A 22,740-nucleotide genomic window follows, 5' to 3' on the forward strand; every position below is an offset into this window, starting at 1 on the left:
CACACAGGAGTAGCGGAGGTGGTTTGGTGGACTACGCTTGTGTGATGAGTAAGCTTGCCTGAAGACTTATGTTAGCTCCCAGATCTCCTAGATCTAATCCTTTCTCAGTGGGCTAAGGTGTTCTTGAGGCATACAGAAGACCAGGGTTCGACACACACACACACACACACACACACCCACACACACACACACCCACACACACACACACACACACACACACACACACACACACACACACACACACACACACACACACACACACACACACACACACACACACACACACACACACACACACACACACATCTAGATTAAATAAGCAGCCCCCTAAAAGTCTCACTCCCCCAAACCCCCGTCCCCGTGTGTGTTGCATGGTACTAGAAGTGTCTGAAACACATACACACACACACAGAGATCGTCTTCACTAGTAACCCCCACTAAGCATCATTTATTCAATACCTACATGTGCGTGTGTGTGCGTATGCGTGCGTGTGCGTGCGCATGCGTGTGTGCGCGTGCGCGTGCGTGCGTGTGTGCGTGTGTGTGTGTGTGTGTGCGTGTGTGTGTGTGGCCTACATGAGAAATATCAGAGGGCTATATATAACCCTAGAGTGTGCTGCCACAGAGTTCAGACTCAGAGACTCCAACTGGAGGAAGATGAAAAGAACTACGCATCCCTTTTCACTGTCAGACATGTCTGAAATGAAAACACTTCTCTGTGATGCCTTAGATCAATCATGTACTTTGTCGGAAGATATCCTGTTTTATCTTGTTCATCAGGAGGAACAATGACATGGTTGTCCATAATTAACTAGTAAAGACTGCAATGAGTCCATCCTCTGTGTAAGCTAAATTGGGTAATATTTTCTGATTAAGTGATAAACATTTTGAAGGAATCTTTCAGTCCGAAAACAGTAATGATAAAGGCCTCAAGTTCACACCTAATCTTAACAGGGGGAGAATAAATCATTTTATGCCTCAGGCAAGATGCACAATGACCTGCTTCACAACACCCTGACACACGGGACAAAAACACACACACACACACACACACACACACACACACACACACACACACACACACACACACACACACACACACACACACACACACACACACACACACACACACACACACACACACACATAAAATGCAGAGACACACATATGAGCAATTCACAGACATGAATTTCATCAGAACCCTACCGTCTAAGACATAAAGTTACCCCCACCATCCCTTCACATTCTCCCCTGACACACACACTCTCCCCCAACGACCTAATCACCACAAAACCAGCCTAGCCAGCTCCAGACACAAAGAACTGAGTAAGTGAGAGAGAGAGAGAGAGAACAATGCCGTAACAAGCAATACATTAATAACTACTAATAAGACCAGATTTCTCCTCAAACAATGCACCGGGTGTGTGTGTTGTATGATTCAAGTGGTGATCTGAGTTGCAGAGCTGCTTCCCCATGGTAAAGTCTTGGCATTGTTTAGTTTTAATTTACTGAGAGCCCAGCCAGTCTCTGCCTACAGCTCTCTGATTCATCCCTATGGTCCCTTGTCTGAGGTGTGTGTGTGTGTTTATGGAAAATGCCCTCTAGCCAGACTCTATCCTCTTGCCAGACAAAGAGGAGGTTTCTGTGTTTCTGTTTCTGTTTAAGGTTACAGATACTAGCCAGCACAGAGTTTCAGCAACATAAATACATACACATATACAAACACATGCGTGCAGGCACACACACACACACACACACACACACACACACACACACACACACACACACACACACACACACACACACACACACACACACACACACACACACTGAGATGAATCTCTCACACTCAAACACTATAACTCATTGATTTTCTGTTGTTATGCCTGCCTGTCATTCTATGAAATGACTCCTATTGACTGTTGTACAACTCATGGTGTTCCCTGTGTTTGTGTTATCTGTTCATTCACAACCACGCTTGTCTTTTGCTTTCTGATAATGCACTCATTTCACACTCTCTCAGGTAGGTCACAAATGCAGCTGTGTATGTGCGCACGAGAAAGAGGGAGAACCCAGATCCCTCGATGAGGGCTTAAGTCATCACAATGACTTCACCATAGGGGACTAGGAGGCCTCTGCTCTGCTCTCTCTGTCATCCTCCTGTGTGTTTGTGTGTGTGTCATTTTTTATGTTTATTTTGTTTTTATCACAGAAAAGAGAGAGAGAGAGAAGAGACCGGACACACACACAACCTACCCTAGTCCACAACCTACCCCAGCCCACATTTTCAAGTTCAAATACATTTGAGTTCTATACGTTTCAGTCATTGTGAGGGAGGAAGGGAGAAGAGGAGAGAAGGGATGAGGAAGTGGCAGGTGGGAGGGGGAGGAGAGGATAGGATAGGAGAAGGAGGTAACGCAATTAGACTACAGGAAGATTGAATGCATTTTTAATCTTGGTGCTGCATCTCCTGCCTGAAGTGACTGTCAACCTTTGTAGAAGACAAGATCCTGTATGGTCTCATTGTAGAGACAGAGAAGTGATCTATCCCTTCATTCTCCCTTCGTATCAAGTCATAGGTTGATATAATGTCATCACAGCATCATTTGTGACCTGTTTCAGGAAACTAGACGTCTCTCGTGGGTCACTAATTTACAGGACAGCCATTTGATCGTAAACTTAAAAAAAAAATCTAAATGGTTTTTGGCAGAAATGCCTTCTTGAACATGTGAACTTTCATATGCCTTAATACCAAACTTGTATGCCACCTGTAAATAGGAATGAAATGTTTAAGTTACAAGCCTAGTTGGTTTAGCCACAGAAAAGCCAACAACCTTCCCGCTAGCCATGATTGGCTGAGATATTGAGTGGGCTGGACATGGTGAGAGATGAGTTTGGATTGGTCTGCCATATATGTATGCTTCTGTCTATTGGAGGTGGTCAGTATGTGTTGGGAATGCTGTCTAACACAGCTTTATTTATTTCAATGTAAGTGTTGCTTTCCACTTTCTGGAGGACCGAGTTCTGAAATCAGTGGAATTTGAGAATGATAGCTAAAGGAGAAAACACCTGTCTCCAGATTACATCTTCAATTTAAGGGCAACCATGGCATCTGACAGGAGACGCGTTCATCCATAATGCATACGGGTAAGATAGTCTAGCTAGCTCCATTTTCAGTTATTACACGTTTCAAATTTCTTCATTTCAAGTTAAAATGCACTGTTAGCTAGCTGGCTAACATTATTATTTGTATCTCAGGGCCATTTGCTTGGCTAGTTAGAGCCTAATGTTAGCTAGCTAACATTGAACGTGGTTGGTTAGCCACCTGCAGATTCATGCAGGCTAGTAACGTCATGAGTTGGGATTATGGTTCATTGTTTAGCTAGCTAGCTACATGTCTTAAGAAAAGACTCCACTATGCAAGTAACCATTTCAGGTGCGTTCGTAAATTCAGTCTGGCCATCTACTCTGATTTCAGAGCACTCTCGTCTGAGTGTGCCAGAGCACAGAATAACTGATACATTTACGAACGCTCAACACCCGTTGAATATGGACGGTGTCAGTAATCGTTGGCAAACAAGTGCAATTACATTTTTGCCAGCAGCACAGTTACAGTCACCAACACTCTGGATAACATGAAAACAGCCTTACCAGCTCTGCTAGGGTGAGTAAAATGGTCAGAGTTTGGGTGGGGGCTAGAGCGAGTTCTCCAGTAGGTACCAAAAAATTCAAAGGCCATTTTCTCAAAGGTGAGGTTACAAGTTTATTCACTTTCAAAGTAGAATTACTTTACCATTATTCCTCAAATGCAATGTATGATATACCATTTTGTAGCTCTGTGTCTCTGCTTTTATCCAATGTAAAAAACACCATTTCAAATTTTGCTACATAAGACCGAATCAAGGCGGTCGGTCACATATTATGAATGGAGACTTTTGATATTAGAATGGGGGGATAATACAGTGTCCAGAGGGTGTTGTTGCTATGTTGTTATTTACAGTTTAAGTCGTAAGTTTACTTACACTTAGGTTGGAGTCATTAAAACTTGTTTTTCAACAACGCCACAAATTTCTTGTTAACAAACTATGGATTTGGCAAGTCGGTTAGGACATCTACTTTGTGCATGACACAAGCAATTTTTCCAACAATTGTTTACAGACAGATTATTTCACTTATAATTCACTGTATCACAATTCCAGTTGGTCAGAAGTTTACAAACACTAAGTTGACTGTGCCTTTCAACATCTTGGAAAATTCCAGAAAATGATGTCATGACTTTAGAAGCTTCTGATAGGCTAATTTACATAATTTGATGTATTTCAAGACCTACCATGGGACCACGCAGCCGTCATACTGCTAAGGAAGGAGACGCGTTCTGTCCTAGAGATGAATGTACTTTGGTGCAAAAAGTGCAAATCAATCCCAGAACAACAGCAAAGGACCTTGTGAAGATGCTGGAGGAAACAAGTACAAAAGTATCTATATCCACAGTAAAACGAGTCCTATATCGACATAACCTGAAAGACCGCTTAGCAAGGAAGAAGCCACTGCTCCAAAACCGCCATAAAAAAGCCAGAATACGGTTTGCAACTACACATGGGGACAAAGATCATACTTTTTGGAGAAATGTCCTCTGGTCTGATGAAACAAAAATAGAACTGCTTGGCCATAATGACCCTCATTATGTTTGGAGGAAAAAGGGGGAAGCTTGCAAGTCGAAGAACACCATCCCAACCGTGAATTACGGGGTTAGCAGCATCATGTTGTGGGGGTGCTTTGCTGCAGGAAGGACTGGTGCACTTCACAAAATAGATGGCATCATGAGGGAGGAAAATTATGTGGATATATTGAAGCAACATCTCAAGACATCAGTCAGGAAGTTAAAGCGTGGTCTTCCAAATGGACAATGACCCCAAGCATACTTCCAAAATTGTGGCAAAATGGCTTAAGGACAACAAAGTCAAGGTATTGGAGTGGCCATGACAAAGCCCTGACCTCAATCCTATAGAAAATTTGTGGTCAGAACTGAAAAAGCGTGTGCGAGCAAGGAGGCCTACAAACCTGACTCCTTTACACCATCTCTGTCAGGAGGAACGGGCCACAATTCACCCAATTTATTGTGGGAAGCTTGTAGAAGGCTACCAGAAACGTTTGACCCAAGTTAAACAATTTAAAGGCAATGGTACCAAATACTAATTGAGTGTATGCAAACTTCTGACCCACTGGGAATGTGTGAAAGAAATAAAAGCTGAAATCATTCTTTATACTATTATTCTTACATTTCACATTCTTAAAATAAAGTTGTGATCCTAACTGACTTAAGACAGGGAATTCTTACTAGGATTAAATGTCAGGAATTGTGAAAAAACTGAGTTTAAATGTATTTAGCTAAGGTGTATGTAAACTTCCGACTTCAACTGTACATTGCTATGGTGCTTTGCTATGTGAATGGCCAGTCCCTTTCATAGTGTATTAGTGTTGTCGTCTGAGAGTAAGTTTATCACAGACACCACATGACGCGCACAAATCATATCAAAATTTATACGGCAACAAAATCCAATTTACCATAGAAATACATTAAGATTCTGAGATTTATAGTATTTCCATAATAATCTGACATTCCAAGTGGTACGCTGCTTCATCCATAAAGGAACACTGCTTTGCAGGGATATTCTGCTACAGCTGAAGTCTGTTCCTATAAAACAAGAGGACAGATCTATTGTGTCAACCTGAAGCTGTCCCTGTTTCTCTATGTTAGTAAAGTAACTCACCCCTGTGGGCCTGCTAGCCTTACTAAATCATTCATATCAAGTACTGTAATTATAAATACAGTCACGCTCCAATACCCACTCTAACATAATGCTGAGAATGGCACACGCACGCACGCACGCACGCACACACACACACACACACACACACACACAGACAGACACACACACACACACACACACCCAAAGGTATACCATCCTTCTCAGCCCACTGGCGTGTGAAGGAGTATATTGCTTTAACGTCCTCTGATACATTACTCTAATGTTCTCTACTTACGATATCTACAGAGAAAACAGTACTAACACATCCTCAGACACTACACACACTCCACACACACAATCACCAGTACATGCAAAAGAGGGACGGGCCATGCTATGCATCGTGGCTTGTAAAGGTTCGGGAGGCCTCTTCTCAAATGTATGCAAATGTTTGTGCTTGTGTGTTTGTGAATGAGTTTGCTTGCGCGTGTGTGTGTGCATTTGCGACTGATGGTGTTTAAGTGTGAACATGCGTGTGTGCTTTCTTGCTTGCATGTTTGTTAGTGCATAGTGTGACTGTGTGAGTGAGTCTTTTGTGGGTGTGTATGCAGATCGCTCAGAGCCATTTAAATATTTCTAATTTAAAAATGCAAATGCAGAGGCCAGATAAGCCTCTGCATTGTGGCCTCCTGCAGTAATTAGAAAAATAAAGAAATAAGGCTGCTAATTGGGATGCCGTGAGGAAGTGTAGAGGAAGGATGTGGTCTTTCCGCTTGTCAGTTTCCACCTCACATGTAGCATGAATAATAGTCCCAATGCTGCTCCAACCGCTCCTGTGACATCACAGTCTTACCTCCAGCCTCAAACGCTACACACAAACACATCATTTCTTTCATATTCACATCATGCAGTTATATAACATTTGGCTGACCTCAAACTTCAAATTGGTAAACGTTGTGCTGACATCTTGTACTGACATCAGTGTTGTGTTGATGTTGGTGTTGTAATCACATCAATGTTGTGCTGACGTCAATATTGTACAGAGATCAATGTTGTACAGCTCGGCTATCAATGCATTGTAAGAAATGTTTGAATTTTGTGAAACTGCATCTTAATGACTCAACTTATCATGGAAACAAAGCTACAAAGGGAAAGTCATATTTACATCATGCAGGTGTGTGTGTGTGTATCTGTCCTGTGTGGTTACTGAACACAGTGTATTGTCTATCTAAGCTTAATAGACCACAGGGGCTGCTATGATCTACTGCTACTGAAGCATTAGCTCTCTTTCACTCACTCACTCACTCACTCACTCACTCACTCACTCACTCACTCACTCACTCACTCACTCACTCACTCACTCACTCACTCACTCACTCACTCACTCACACACAAAGAGCACAGGAAACCTTAGTACAACTTCAGAACTTCCAGCACCATGTTCCAAACAACTGAGCTATAGCAACCATCTACAACAGTGTATTGGCTTATACCACTCTAACCCAAACCTACTCAGTGCATGCTGAACAGTCCATACCCCTGGCTTCTACTAGTATAATCGCTCCACTCTTCTCTGTACTGATTAGTCCAAACATCTGGACAGGGACATGAACATATGCTGGCCTCTAACCATACAAACCTGGACTCAGGGGTAGATGTACCATAGCAAACAAAATCTGCAAAGCTCAAGTTAGTATGGTATGTTACGTTTGGTATGGCATGTATTCATTTATGGATGTCCATCATCCATTTCATATGATATGTTACAAATTGTGATAAGGTTAGTTTTAAGGTTAGGGTTAAGGTTAAGATTAGGGTTAACGTTAGGGTTAGGAGTTAAGGTTAGGGTTAGGGTTAGGGTTAGGGCTAAGGTTAGGGTTAGGGTTAAGGTTAAGGTTAGAGTAGGAGTTAAGGTTAGGGTTAGGAGTTAAGGTTAAGGTTCGGGTTAGGAGTTAAGGTTAGGGTTAGGGTTAGGAGTTAAGGTTATGGTTAGGGTTAGGAGTAAAGGTTATGGTTAGGGTTAGGAGTTAAGGTTATGGTTAGGGTTAAGGTTAAGGTTAGGGTTAGGGTATGGAGTTAGGTTAAAAAGTTAAGGGTAGGGTTAGGGTTAGGAGTTAAGGTTATGGTTAGGGTTAGGAGTTAAGGTTATGGTTAGGGTTAAGGTTAGGGTTAGGGTATGGAGTTAGGTTAAAAGGTTAAGGTTAGGGTTAGGGCAGTGCTTCTCAATTATTTCCCTAAGAAGAAGTAAACATTTCTTGTCCCCCAACTCTCCGCCGCGACTGTAAATAGTATCATTTGTCTATAAAATTGTTATAAGTACACCTCTGCATAACATTGTATCCATTGTATTTGATACTGAAAAATAAAATAAAATATAATCAATAAATAATAATACATTCAAATTGATCAGCAACATTAACTCAGGAGCACAATATATGAAACACTTTGACCTATAAAACAAAAATGAATAAAACAATTTGTGCTGATTTCTTTTATCAAAATGAGGAAGTCAGGATTAATGGCTACAATGAGCACGTTTTGCAGAGCGCAGCTTTTCGAAGCGGGGTTTGAAGCATGATACTGCAACACTCAGCTCCTGCTCAATGTTTAGCTGGGACCTGTACTTGGTCTTCAGTGCAGCAACAGCAGAGAAGCCAGTCTCACAAAGATAAGATGTTGCAATAGGAAGAAGAATGCCCATGGCCCTCTGCCCTAAGAGTGGATACTGCCGCTCTACACTCAGCCAGAATTCACTCAGTGTCTGTGATGTGAACCTCAGTCTCAATGTGGAGTCAGACGTCATATCAATGAACTGGTCGTCCTCTGCAGAGCTGAAACCAGTTGGAGTTGGTGCATTGAAAGGATCTCTCACCCAGTCATATTGGGAACTGTTTTCAGGGAAGTACTTTTATTTTTGCAGCACTTGCGTCATCCAGCATGACAGAGACCATGTCTAATGCTGCAGGCAGTATCAGCTCCTCTGCTATGTGATGCTAACAGTGCTCGCTGGTTTACTGAAGTAGCATTCACAAAGAGGGACGATTGTTGTCAATATTCGGCACGTTTTCGCTGAATAAACTCCAGTGGCTTATCAGCGTGATTGGGGTGAAATGTCTTTAAGTGACGGCTTAATTTATTTGGCTTCATGCTGTCCACTGCCAACATTTTTAGACACAGTAAACATGCCGGTCTTTCCTCGTCTCCCACCGTAGTCACAGTGAAGCCAAGCGCTACATACGCTTCGTCATATTTCCTCGTCTTAGCTTTCGGGAGACTTACGTTTGTCTCATTATCTCTGTCTCTCTCCGCCTTTCTTTTCATCCCTGTTAAGTATTTTTCCAATGTGCCTCTTAAGGGTTTGTTATCTGCACTTCATATCTCCTGCTCTGTGCTCTGTGCTCTTTTTCGGTGCAAAAAAACCCTACTCCCTGCGGCAAAAAAAAGCATGTTCCCCGGGGGGCGCGCCCCACTATTTGAGAAGGACTGGGTTAGGGGAAGGGTTAGCTAACATGCTAAGTACTTGCAAAGTTGCTAAGTAGCTAAAATGCTAAAGTTCTCCATGATGAGATTTGAATGTGCAACCTTTGTGTTGCAAGATGTTTGCTTTATACGCCAACCAAACCTTTCATTTTTTAGTTAAGTTACCATCTATATTATGTAACCATACCAAAAGTAACATATCATACTAATTTGAGCGTCCAGGATTTTAGTTTACTATGTTATGTCAAGTCTATGAGACCAGCCTGGTTATACTGAGGAGAGAGATGAAGGGAAAGAGATAGAGAAAAAAAACTGAGGGAAAGGCAGAGAGAGGGAGATTGAAGAGAGAGACGGAAAGGATAGGTAGTGGAAGGCTTTGAAAAGCTCTTTAATTAAACCAATCAATGGCAAAGAGCATTAGAAAATGGAAGAGGCAAAAAAGAGAGGGAAGAGACATGAAAGGAGATAAAGAAAGAGTGTGTGTGTCCACTTACAAATACGTCCATGAGCATATGTTCCAGAGTGACCTCTAGGTCCTCCAGTCGTGCGGCCAGCGTCATTATTCTTCTGATCTAGAACCTATAAACCCCATCCAGGACAACTTAGAACACCCCTGTAGAACTTTTATACACAACTTATTATCCTTCACCGGAACTTTGACCACTGTTGTTGGTGTTTGCGTTCACATAGAACACAGAGAGAGAATAGATAGAAAACAGCAAATCATCTCAGAGAATGTGCAACGCCATCAAACAAACACTTCTATCTCCAGTTGAGAGGTCTCTCCATATCAGACCCTGATGTCACGGTCCTTGTATCTCACACCAGACCAGAAGTGTCACCACAGAACAGAAGCATAGCAGTATATTCCTCTCTGATCCACATTAAGAATCATCTGAGAACTGAGCCCTGGTCAGACTGAGGGAGGGCAGAGGGTGAGTCTTAGCACTGCAGACGAAGAGGAAGATGAGGAAGAAAAGAGGGAGGAGAGGAGAGAAAGTTTGAGGCTGTTTGAGACAGATAATCTCTCTCTCTCTCTCTCTCTCTCTCTCTCTCTCTCTCTCTCTCTCTCTCTCCTCTTTCAGGGTCTCGGTTCACACTGGAGGTCTTTGTGCAGAGGGTGCGCCCAGGGCAGTTGATGCCTGTCCGGGGTGCTCTTGGCTGGGGTGAGATCTCTTCATACTGGGTCTCTATCAATGGGTCTTTGTGGCCCCTCATTAAGGCCTGGACACCACTGCTCACAGATAAACACAGACGGCTGGGGTCTCTCTCTGTGTGTCTGTGTCCTGGCTCTGTAACGTGATGCTTACGTAACATGGGTAATAGAGAGAGAATAACCCCCAGGAGAAGAATGGGAGGAGAGAAGAGAGGAAATTGGAAATTGGAGGTGTCTGCATGGGCTGTTTTTGTTTTGGGGTGGGGGGTGGGGGGGGGGGGGGGGGGGGGGTGGGGGGGGGGCACTGGCATGTCATGTAACCCATTCTCTCTCTCTGTCTTTAACCAGCTCTGACTGATCTAAAAACAGAGAGACAGAGTGAGTCAGAGAGACGGGGGAAGAGAGAGAGAAAGATAGTGGGATGTGGGTGTACATACTGTAGGCAAAATGGAGAGAAACAAAAAGAGCAGGATGTGAGTCCATCTGAGTCACCATGAGAAAGAGCTTTATAAACATGGGCTTTACCAGAGATGATATGAGCTGTCTCGATGGGACTCTCGTTTAGAAGCAAATCAAATTTTATTGGTCACATACACACGGTTAGCAAATGTTAATGCGAGTGTAGCGAAATGCTTGTGCTTCTAGTTCCGACAGTGCAGTAATATCTAACAAGAAATTTAACAAATTCACAACGACTACCTTATACACACAAATGTAAAGGGATGAATAAGAATATGTACATATAAATACATGGATGAGCGATGGCCATGTGGCATAGGCAAGATGCAGTAGATGGAATAGAATACAGTATTTACGTATGGGATGAGTAATGTAGGATATGTAGACATTATTAAAGTGGTGTTACTTAAAGTGACTAGTGATACCTTTATTACATCTATTTATTACATCTATTAAAGTGGCCAGAGATTTGAGTCTATATGTTGGCAGCATCCACTCTATGTTAGTGGTGGCTGTTTAACAGTATGATGGCCTTGAGATAGAAGTTGTTTTTCAGTCTCTCGGTCCCTGCTTTGATAAACCTGTACTGACCTTGCCTTCTGGATGATAACGGGGTGAACAGGCAGTGGCTCGGGTGGTTGTTGTCCTTCATGATCTTTTTGGCCTTCCTGTGACATCGGGTGCTGTAGGTGTCCTGGAGGGCAAGTAGTTTTCCCCCTGTGATGCGTTGTGTAGACCACTATACCCTCTGGAGAGCCTTGTGATTGTGGGCGGGGCAGTTGCCATACCAGGCGGTGATACAGCCCAGCAGGATCCTCTCGATTGTGCATCTGTAAAGGTTTGTGAGTGTTTTAGGTGACAGGCCAAATTTCTTCAGCCTCCTGAGGTTGAAGAGGCGCTGTTGCGCCTTCTTCACCACGCTGTCTGTGTGGGATAATTTCAGTTTGTCCGTGATGTGTACGGCGAGGAACTTAAAACTTTCCACCTTCTCCACTACTGTCCCGTCGATGTGGATGGGGGGATGCTCCCTCTGCTGTTTCCTGAAGTCCACGATCAATCATCTCCTTTGTTTTGTTGATGTTGAGTGTCCACATGGAAATATTGACCCGAACACATAAAAATTTTATGACAACAGACACATGTCCTTCAGGCACAGGCCCACATCCAGCAGGGTTTACACTGGGGATGGAGCAGTGGGATAGATGGGTAAGACCAGAACGCTGGACAATGACGCAAATATGTGACTCACCACCTGGATTCGGTCTTATATATCAACATTAGAAAATCTTTTTACATTTTTTTTTATTTTTACATTGGATTAAAGTAGAGACTCGGCGCTACAAAATGGTATATCATCCACTGCATTTGAGGAACAATGGGAAAGTAATTCTGCTTTGAAAGTTGATCAACTTGTAAACTCACTTTTGAGAAAACTATCTTTCAATGTTTTGGAGAGCCAATCTTTGTCTACACACATTCAGCATTGTTCATACCCTCTTAAGGCTTAGCCCCACCCATCTCTTTAAGGGTTGAGCCGAGCGTTCTGTACTAACTTGCCAGCTACTTCCAGACTTTTAAGAGAGAGAGAGAACAGCTCACTGAACATTACTCGCCCTAGCAGAGCTGGTTAGGTTGTTATGTTATCTTGGTGACAGAAACTGTGCTGTCAGTAGGGTTGATCCGAAAGCTCTGACCTGACAACGAGAGTCAAGCACTCAAGCGAACTGGCAAACATTGGCTAGCTTCTTCCAGACACATAATGAGAGAACACCACACTCTGACCATTTTACTCCCCCTAGCAGAGCTGTTTAGGCCGTTTTCATGTTATCCAGAGCTTTGGCGACTGTAACTATGCTGCTGGCAACAGTTGAATAACGCTTTGTTGCTGACGTTTACTGACACCGGACATATTCAACGGGTGTTGAGCGTTCAAAAATTAATCAGTTATTCTGTGCTCTGGCACCCTAAAACGAGGGTCTTTGGTTAAGAAATGTAGCTATGATCCAATGAATCCCAAAGCATTACGTAATGTTAGTTAGCGAGCCAGCCAGATAGCCAGCCAGTACTCTTGAACTGAAAAAGCTTTGTCAAAATTAGAAATACAAAATATCTGAAAATGTAGCCAGCTAGACTAATCAGAGTAGATAGCCAGAGGGAATTTACCAGCAAGTATGTCTATCAACAGTTGCAGTGACATTCTATTGAAATGGATACTTGCATAGTGGAGTCTTTTGTAAAGACATGTAACTTAAACTAACCCCATTCCGTACAAATGTGCGCAACCGTGACATTCAAACGAGGCTGCAAATAAAACAAATGGGACAGTAGCGACTGTGTTGACGTCAAAATCTGGGGTGTGAACTACGTTCCTATTCAAGCATTGATTGACACGGTAATGGATCTATAGTATTGGAGAAAAGTTGAAAAAACCGGCCCCTCCGACGCTGTACGTTTCATTGTGACGTGTCATGGCGTAACGTACAGCACGCATGAAGCAACTAATTCTGTCTTACAGCCTCTCTCCACCAGGTGTAGCACTTCTCTCATCGTTTAAAAACAAGAAAGGGACAGGGACAGGGTAAGGGGGGATACTTTTTTGCGTCATCACTGCAAGCTATCACGACAATCAAAATCCGCTGTTTACTTCTGAAGATCACTTTAACACTGCCCTAAAAGCCCGATTCAAATTCGACACAAACCTTCAAATAGGTATGTAATGACAGATTGGATAAACTCTTTATAGTGTTTTATTTACATTTTAGAGGCGATAAGGTGATAAGTTGAACAGATCGTGTGAAGAAAAGGCTGTTTCCCCACACGACATCTCTCCTTCTCACTATCACGCAATAGGTTTTGCTTCCTCACCAGACATTTAAAAAAAGACCCGATGGAGCTCATTGCCTTCTTGAATCATGCAGAGAATCATTGATTTTGTTGGAAAGGGGAGAAATTGTGCTTTACAATGGTATTGATATTACAGTTGATCTGAAAGTATTACGTTTTTTGGGCGCTAAAATAAGGTCAATTGTACAGACCAGCGCTTACCAGAGGTAAGTTAGGTTACGTTAGCTAACTAGCTAAACAATGGACCATAATCACAACTCATGACGTTACTACCCTGCATGAACCTGCAGGTAGCTAACCAACCAGGTTCTATAGCTATAACTAGTCAAGCAAATGTGTCTGATATTCAAAGAATAAGATCGTACACAATGTTAGCTAGCTAACAGTACACTTGAAATGAAACCACTTACTGTCAAAATTAGAAACGTGTAATATCTGAAAATGTAGCTAGCTAGACTATCTTACCTGTATACATCATGGTTGGACGTGTTTCCTGTCTGACGCCATGCATGGTTGCCCTTAGTTTGAAGATGTAATCCAGAGTGGTGTTTTCGCCATCGCCTTAGCTATCATACTTGAATTCTACTAATTTCAAAACTCGGTCCTCCAGAAAGTGGAGAGCATACACATAACATTAGCTCGCTAACAGTACACTTTAACTTGACATTAGGTTTATGCAGTTTTACTACAAGATACATAAAAAAAAGCCGTGTTTGACATGATTACCTAGACACACTGACCAGCTCCAATAGACAGACGCGTGATACATGGCAGACCAATCCAAACTCATCTCTCGACATGTCCAGCCAACTTATTATCTCAACAAATCATGGCTAGCGGGAAGGTTGTTGACTTTTTCTGTGGCTAAACCAACTATGCTCGTAATTTATCAATTTTATTTGTATTTACAGATGGCATAGAAGTTTGATATAAAGGCACATGAAAGTTCACATATTCGAGAAGGTATTTCTGCCAAAAAAATGCATTTAGATAAAAACATTTTTTTAAGTTCAAACGGCTCTCCTGTGAAGTCGTGACTTGCAACATACGCCTAGTTTCCTGAATCGAGTCACATATCGTAAAAGCTAATGTTAACATTGCAAATGGGTTTTTAATTCACTACACACCAGTGTCAAAGGTGATCTACCATTTGATCAATTAGATGATTCTAACTATTAACTGTTGCTCTGTGTGTAGGACATCACTAGCAGATTTTAATAAAACTTGCATAAACTGTTTGGAAATGTGGCATTGAGATCTGAAAATAGCATCTGTCTGTGTGGTCACATCATTAAGAGCAGAGTCTTTAAGGGTTCTGAAAGTGGTTTATAACTCTGACCGCATGACCGCGACCACAGTCTACTCTGCTCCGACATTTCTACAATACGTTTGGCTACATTATTTTCTTCTCTTTTTTAACGATCCTTCTCTCCTCTTTCATGCCCACTTTCTAAGCCTCCATGCCTTTCACTCCTTCCTCTGCCTCTTCTCTCTTTCCCTCCCTCCCCCTTCCAGTCCTTCTCTGGAGACGTACATGTCAGAGGTCAGTGAGGCATCAGTCTGGGGTCAAGAGCACTGGGGCGTGAAACAGTCTGTCAGCAGCAGCACGTCTGGACACACAAACACACACACACACACAAACACACACACACACACACACACACACACACACACACACACTGAAGTGTTCTACTTCTCTGAGGTGCTCATCTCTCTCTCTACCACTCCTCTACTTCCTTCTCCTCACTCATCTCTCCCTCTACCACTCCTCTACTTCCTTCTCCTCATTCATCTCTCCCTCTACCACTCCTCTACTTCCTTCTCCTCATTCATCTCTCCCTCTACCACTCCTATACTTCCTTCTCCTCACTCATCTCTCCCTCTACCACTCCTCTACTTCCTTCTCCTCATTCATCTCTCCCTCTACCACTCCTCTACTTCCTTCTCCTCACTCATCTCTCCCTCTACTTCCTTCTGCTCATTCATCTTTCCCTCTACCACTCCTCTACTTCCTTCTCCTCATTCACCTCTCCCTCTACCACTCCTCTACCTCCTTCTCCTCATTAATATCTCCCTCTACCACTCCTCTACTTCCTTCTCCTCACTCAACTCTCCCTCTACCACTCCTCTACTTCCTTCTCCTCACTCATCTCTCCCTCTACCACTCCCCTACTTCCTTCTCACCCATCTCTCCCTCTACCACTCCTCTACTTCCTTCTCCTCATTCATCTCTCCCTCTACCACTCCTCTACTTCCTTCTCCTCATTCATATCTCCCTCTACCACTCCTCTACTTCCTCCTCATTCATCTCTCTCTACCACTCCTCTACTTCCTTCTCCTCACTCATCTCTCCCTCTACCACTCCTCTACTTCCTTCTCCTCATTCATCTCTCCCTCTACCACTCCTCTACTTCCTTCTCCTTATTCATCTCTCTCTACCACTCCTCTACTTCCTTCTCCTCATGAATCTCTCCCTCTACCACTCCTCTACTTCCTTCTCCTCATTCATCTCTCCCTCTACCACTCCTCTACTTCCTTCTCCTCATTCATCTCTCACTCTACCACTCCTCTACTTCCTTCTCCTCATTCATCTCTTCCTCTACCACTCCTCTACTTCCTTCTCCTCACTCATCTCTCCCTCTACCACTCCTCTACTTCCTTCTCCTCATTCATCTCTCCCTCTACCACTCCTCTACCTCATTCTCCTCATTCATCTCTCCCTCTACCACTCCTCTACTTCCTTCTCCTCACTCATATCTCCCTCTACCACTCCTCTACTTCCTTCTCCTCACTAATCTCTCTCTACCACTCCTCTACTTCCTTCTCCTCATTAATCTCTCCCTCTACCACTCCTCTACTTCCTTCTCCTCATGCATCTCTCCCTCTACCACTCCTCTACTTCCTTCTCCTCATGCATCTCTCCCTCTACCACTCCTCTACTTCCTTCTTCTCATTCATCATAGCCCACCAATAATAACCCAATAACAATACTCTCCATGATACCATTATCCATATGCCTTAACATGGGGGAGATGGACATGGAATCTCTCATTACACATGTAATAAATTGGCCTGCATGTGGAGAGTTGTAGCATTGAGTGGTTCATCAAGTATTAGTTAGCCAGTCTATGAGACAGATTAGAGAAGACTTTAGCCCCCTATTACAGGATGGACACACAACAACTTGACCTGGGGTGACACAATCACGTGCGCAGATACACACACTCTTTAGACCACCTGTGAAAGAGGTCTGTCAAATTCATGGTTTATGTCAGGTTTGTGTGTAATCCACTGAGTGTGAGTGACAGTAGTGAGAGAGAGTACAGCATGTTCTACAGATAACACTTCTCTCTTCTCTCAGTAAGCATCACTTAGCGTCACTCACACAGACCTACATATCTACTCAGACATTCACACTTAAATGTGTAAGAACACAAACACACACCAGAGATTAACCCAATATGATGAGGTGTTCATATCAACAGAACCCACCTATACCAAAGACTAAGGTTATATGTTATACTGTACATCTTCACACAGCAGATCAGTTCAAGTTTAGCAAAAGCTAACAGCACACGTTATCATGTGTTTAATTGACACAGTCCATCTCTATCATGGCACAAGCCAGACTTTCACAACAACACTAACAACAACCAAGCTAGCTACAGTATTACTGCACCAGAACCCTGTCTTTGCATGGCCGAGAATTCAGTACCTCAGGTCTTTGCATGGCCGAGGCATTAGTACCTCAGGTCTTTGCATGGCCGAGGCATCAGTACCTCAGGTCTTTGCATGGCCGAGGCATCAGTACCTCAGGTCTTTGCATGGCCGAGGCATTAGTACCTCAGGTCTTTGCATGGCCGAGGCATCAGTACCTCAGGTCTTTGCATGGCCGAGGCATCAGTACCTCAGGTCTTTGCATGGCCGAGGCATCAGTACCTCAGGTCTTTGCATGGCCGAGGCATCAATACCTCAGGTCTTTGCATGGCCGAGGCATCAGTACCTCAGGTCTTTGCATGGCCGAGGCATCAGTACCTCGGGTCTCAGTAAGGGAATGTCAGCATCATGCTATTTTAGCAATTTGCTATATTTAAGAACATATGATGGAACTAAACTGTCTAGACCAGAACCTCTATTAGTAGCTGCATCTTACCTTGAGCAGGAACATGTTGTAGCAGCACTGTGTCCAGTCTACCAGATCTATCTCTGTCTCCCATTCTTCTCCCATTCAGGAGTCAGCGTTGGTCATGCTGCCAGAGGGAAGCAGTAATCCAGTCATAACCATAACACTGATGACCAGTGTCCAGTCCACTGGGTCCATGTGGAATTGTAGAGTTTTAGTCTCTAAGATCTATAAGATCTATCCATCACCCAGTCTTCTGCCATTCAGAAGATAGGTAGTCCAGTGTTCTCAGTGTTCTTCTTACTGCCACAGTGGCCTCAGTATTCTAGGGAGCAGACTAACTAAAAGTGACTGACGAAATGTTCTGGGTCAGATCAGAATTCTGGCTGGCAACCCAAAGCCTGAATCAGGCCATGTTGATGACGGGTCAGTACCGGTCAGTACTGGTCAGTACCGGTCGGATGATTTGGTGTGATCCAGTGACTCTGTTCTGCTGAGTCTGACTGAGTTCTGGAGGGTAGTGTGTGTGTGTGTCATAGCTTCGCTACTACAGAGAGGGAGGATTTGTCAATCAAACCAGGACACGTCTAGGGGAGTTTAACGTCAGCACGCAGGTCTACCCTCTGCACCTACACATTATGGAGCCAGTGTGGTGTTTGGAAGGGAGAGTAAACAGCCTTATCTATTCCCGTCTTCAGTTTAAAGCCTCTTAGTGTCTCCAGGTCTAAAGGTTTACTGATAATCACATTTTGGGTCAGTAGGGGTTACATTCTGCTGCCCTGATGGGGACACACACACACGTTCAAAGGGATTTTCTAAGAAACATAAAAAGTGGTATGTATCTTCTTGAATCAGCTATTGCAAGATGCTACATGCTTCTAAAAATAGAGGTATTAAGTGTGCATGTTTCATTTATAAGGCACAAACCTCTGATCAAGACCAATGAAAGTTGAGAGAACCTTTTGAAAATCTATCTGTGTATCACCTCTATCGATGGAGGGGGAGTGGGAGAAGGGAGGAAGACAGGGGATGGGTCATGGTTGCCAGTGATGATGAAGGAGAACCAGGAAGTGCAGACTCACAGTGTTTCTGCTGAATCATCCTCTGCAGCAATCCTTTGTCGATGTGTGTGTGTGTGGGTGTGTGTGTGTGTGTGTGTGTGTGTGTGTGTAGAAGGTTATAGTCCTTTGTCCTAAGAGGAGAGGAGGGTGAGGTCCCCTCCCTCTCTATGTCATCCCTGCAGCAGTGGAGGTCACCTTGGTATGAAGTCACACAGACACGTGCACGTACGCACACACACACCAGTGGAGGTCACCTTGGCATGAAGTCACACAGACACGTGCACGTACGCACGCACACACACCAGTGGAGGCTGCTGAGGGGAGGATGGCTCATAATAATGTCTGGAAACCATGTGTTTGATGTACAGTACCAGTCAAAGTTTGGACACACTTACTCATTCACATTTTTTTTTAAATTAATTACTATTTTCTACTATGAAATAACACATATAGAATCATGTAGCAACCAAAAAAGTTTTATATTTGAGTATCCTCCCTTTGCCCCGATGACAGCTGTGCACTCTCTTGGCATTCTCTTAACCAGATTCATGAGGCAGTCACCTGGAATGCATTTCAATTAACAGGTGTGCCTTGTTAAAAGTTAATTTGTGTAATTTCTTTCCTGCTTAATGCATTTGAGCTATCAGTTGTGTTGTGACAAGGTAGTGGTGGTTTACAGAAGATAGCTCTATTTTGTAAAAGACCAAGTCCATATTATGGCAAGAACAGCTCAAATAAGCAAAGAGAAACGACAGTCCATCATTACTTTAAGACATGAAGGTCAGTCAATGCGGAAAATTTCAAGAACTTTCTTGTTCAAGTGCAGTCGCAAAAACCATCAAGCGCTATGATGAAACTGTCTCTCATGAGGACAGCAACAGGAAGGAAAGGAAGACCCAGTTACCTCTGCGCAGAGGATTGGTTCATTAGAGTTAACTGCATCTCAGAAATTGCAGCCCAAATAAATCCTTCACAGAGTTCAAGTAACAAACACATCTCAACATCAACTGTTCAAAGGAGACTGTGTGAATCAGGCCTTCATGGTCAAATTGCTGCAAAGAAACCTCTATTAAAGGACACCAATAATAAGAAGAGACTGTCTTTGGCCAAGAAACACAAGCAATGGACATTAGACTGGTGGAAATCTGTCCTTTGGTCTGATGAGTCAAAATTTGAGATTTTTGGTGTCTTTGTGAGATGCAGAGTAGGGGGTGCTTTGCTGGTGACACTGTCTGTGATTTTTTTTGAATTGAAGGCACACTTAACTAGCATGGCTACCACAGCATTCTGCAGCGATACGCCATCCCATCTGGTTTGCGCTTAGTGGGTTTATCGTTTGTTTTTCAACAGGACAATGACCCAACACACCCCCAGGCTGTGTAAGGGCTATTTGACCAAGAAGGAGAGTTATGGAGTGCTGCATCAGATGACCTTGCCTCCACAATCATCTGACCTCAACCTAAGTGTGTCACACCCTGATCTGTTTCACCTGTCCTTTGCTTGTCTCCACCCCCCTCCAGGTGTCAACCGTCTTCCCATTATCCCCTGGGTATTTATACCTGTGTTTTCTGTCTGTCTGTTGCCATTTCGTCTTGTTTGTTCAAGCCTACCAGCGTTTTGTGTCTCAGCTCCTGCTCTTTCCAGTCTATCTTTTCTCGTCCTCCTGGTTTTTGACCCTTGCCTGTCCTGACCCTGTACCCGTCTGCTTGACCAATCTGCCTGTCCCTGACCCTGAGCCTGCCTGCCGTCCTGTACTTTTACTCCACCTCTAGATTAACGACCTCTGCCTGACCTGACCCTGAGCCTGCCTGCTGTCCTGTACCTTGGCCTCTACTCTGGATTATCGACCACTGCCAGCCTTGATCTGTCATTTGCCTGCCGCTGTTGTTACAATAAACATTGTTACTTCACACAGTCTGCACTTGGGTCTTAACTTGGTACCTGATAAATTGAGATGGTTTGTGATGAGTTGGACGTCAGAGTGAAGGAAAAACAGCCAGTGCTCAGCATATGTGGGAACTCCTTCAAGACTGTTGGAAAATAATTCCAGGTGAAGCTGGTTGAGATAATGCCAAGCTATCATCAAGGCAAAGGGTGGCTGCTTTGAATAATATAACATATATGTTAGTTTAACACACTTTTGGCTATTACACGATTCCCTATGTGTAATTTCATAGTTTTGATGTCTTCACTATTATTCTACAAAGTAGAAAATAGTACAAATAAAGAAAAACCCTTGAATGAGTAGGTGTGTCCAAACTTTTGACTGGTACTGTATGTGATACCATTCCACCTATTCTGCTCCAGCCATTACCACAAGCCCGTCCTCCGCAATTAAGGTGCCACCAACCTCCTGTGATACACACACATGGTTGCTATAAGAACTATGCACACCAACATACACATCCACCTTTTCTAACTCGATCAGCGATAACCAGACCGTGTCTTTGTCTGCCCTATATATACACAAGCACAACTCTCACTATTGTGAGTGTAAGGCATTGAGCAGACAGAGTGCGACGGAGGCATCTTTCGGAAGCTTCTAGAAAGACACCAAAGTAATTCACGCTCCAGCATTTTTCTGCCCCAGTAAACTTGGTCCCACGCACGCACGCACGCACACACACACACACACACACACACACACACACACACACACACACACACACACACACACACACACACACACACACACACACACCATGTGAAATAAGTACATGGCTTGTTTCTCCAACGCTAATTCCGTTATAGTTATTTGCACTTTGCCTGTGGGTGTCTGCCTACATGTAGACAACAACACCACTGGATTGTGCACACACATTACCTCAGAAAGTCATCACTGCACAAACCATAGTCTGGACACCACTATCACCTGAAAACACACACACATGCACTCTCACTCATGACACACACACAGGCCACACCCCGGGCCCAAACTTTAAACGCATGTTAAGTGGTTAAATGTTTGATGCAAATATGACATATTTAATCCATATTTAATTTAGCCGGGCTAAATAATAGAGAGAAATGTAGTAAACATGATGCTAACCCCAGGGGTCCAGGGGAACATGGGAGAACACAGTTAACACAGGAGGGAGAGAGAATGATTCTGACCTCGATTCATATCGTTCCTCCATCTTTCTGCATGGATCTGTTGGATGTCACACTGCCACAACCACTATCACAGTCACTGTCATACTGCGCCTTGTAATGCCCCTCAGAATCACTCTAGGCAGAATAGAATTGAAGAATACAATGGACCTTCATTTTCTCTATTAAAATTCTACCAACACCTCTCTCAGGCCCACACTGCACACACACACACACAGTCATACAACCCCCCCCCAGCCCCCGCCCCAGAGATAATTAATAATTGTGATCTAACTACCCCCCTATAAAGCTTGTGTTCCTGTACCCCATGCATCCCAGCACTACAGCTCAGTGAGAGTATGCAGCCCCCCAACCCACCCTACCCCACTCCACAAATGAATCATCACAACCACATCCATTACAAATATCTATCTACTGCCCATCTGCCCTTCAAGACTGTGGTTGGCCAACCCAAACCCTGCTGACTGCTACACCCCTCCCCAGGCAGTATTACTACAGTCCAGATGGGACCAGTAACGTTACCCTGCTGTACTGAAACCATTGTCCTGACATTACCTGAGGAGGGGTGTTCTCCTTTTGTTCCAATGATAGGCAGTAACAGAGGCAGGGGAGACAAATTCCCTTTGAAGTGACACTGAGGGAGGGGAAGAAGAGAGAGGGGGAGTCACTCTCCCCCTAGGGCCAGTCCTGTCCCATCTACAGTATGTCTGGATGTCCGTTTCTCCTCATCATGGGGTATGGTATGGGCGACAGGGAGTG

At 43.7% G+C, this 22,740-nt stretch overlaps 1 protein-coding gene across 3 annotated transcripts in view; it reads right to left on the reverse strand.

Moving 5' to 3' along the window:
• The window catches only part of LOC110532201 (FERM domain-containing protein 4A), a 204,184-nt gene that overhangs the window by 118,610 nt on the left and 62,834 nt on the right, over positions 1–22,740 (reverse strand). The window lies entirely within an intron of this gene.

Source organism: Oncorhynchus mykiss, chromosome 1 (assembly GCF_013265735.2).
Source record: "Oncorhynchus mykiss isolate Arlee chromosome 1, USDA_OmykA_1.1, whole genome shotgun sequence".
Classification (NCBI taxonomy): Eukaryota; Metazoa; Chordata; class Actinopteri; order Salmoniformes; family Salmonidae; genus Oncorhynchus; species Oncorhynchus mykiss.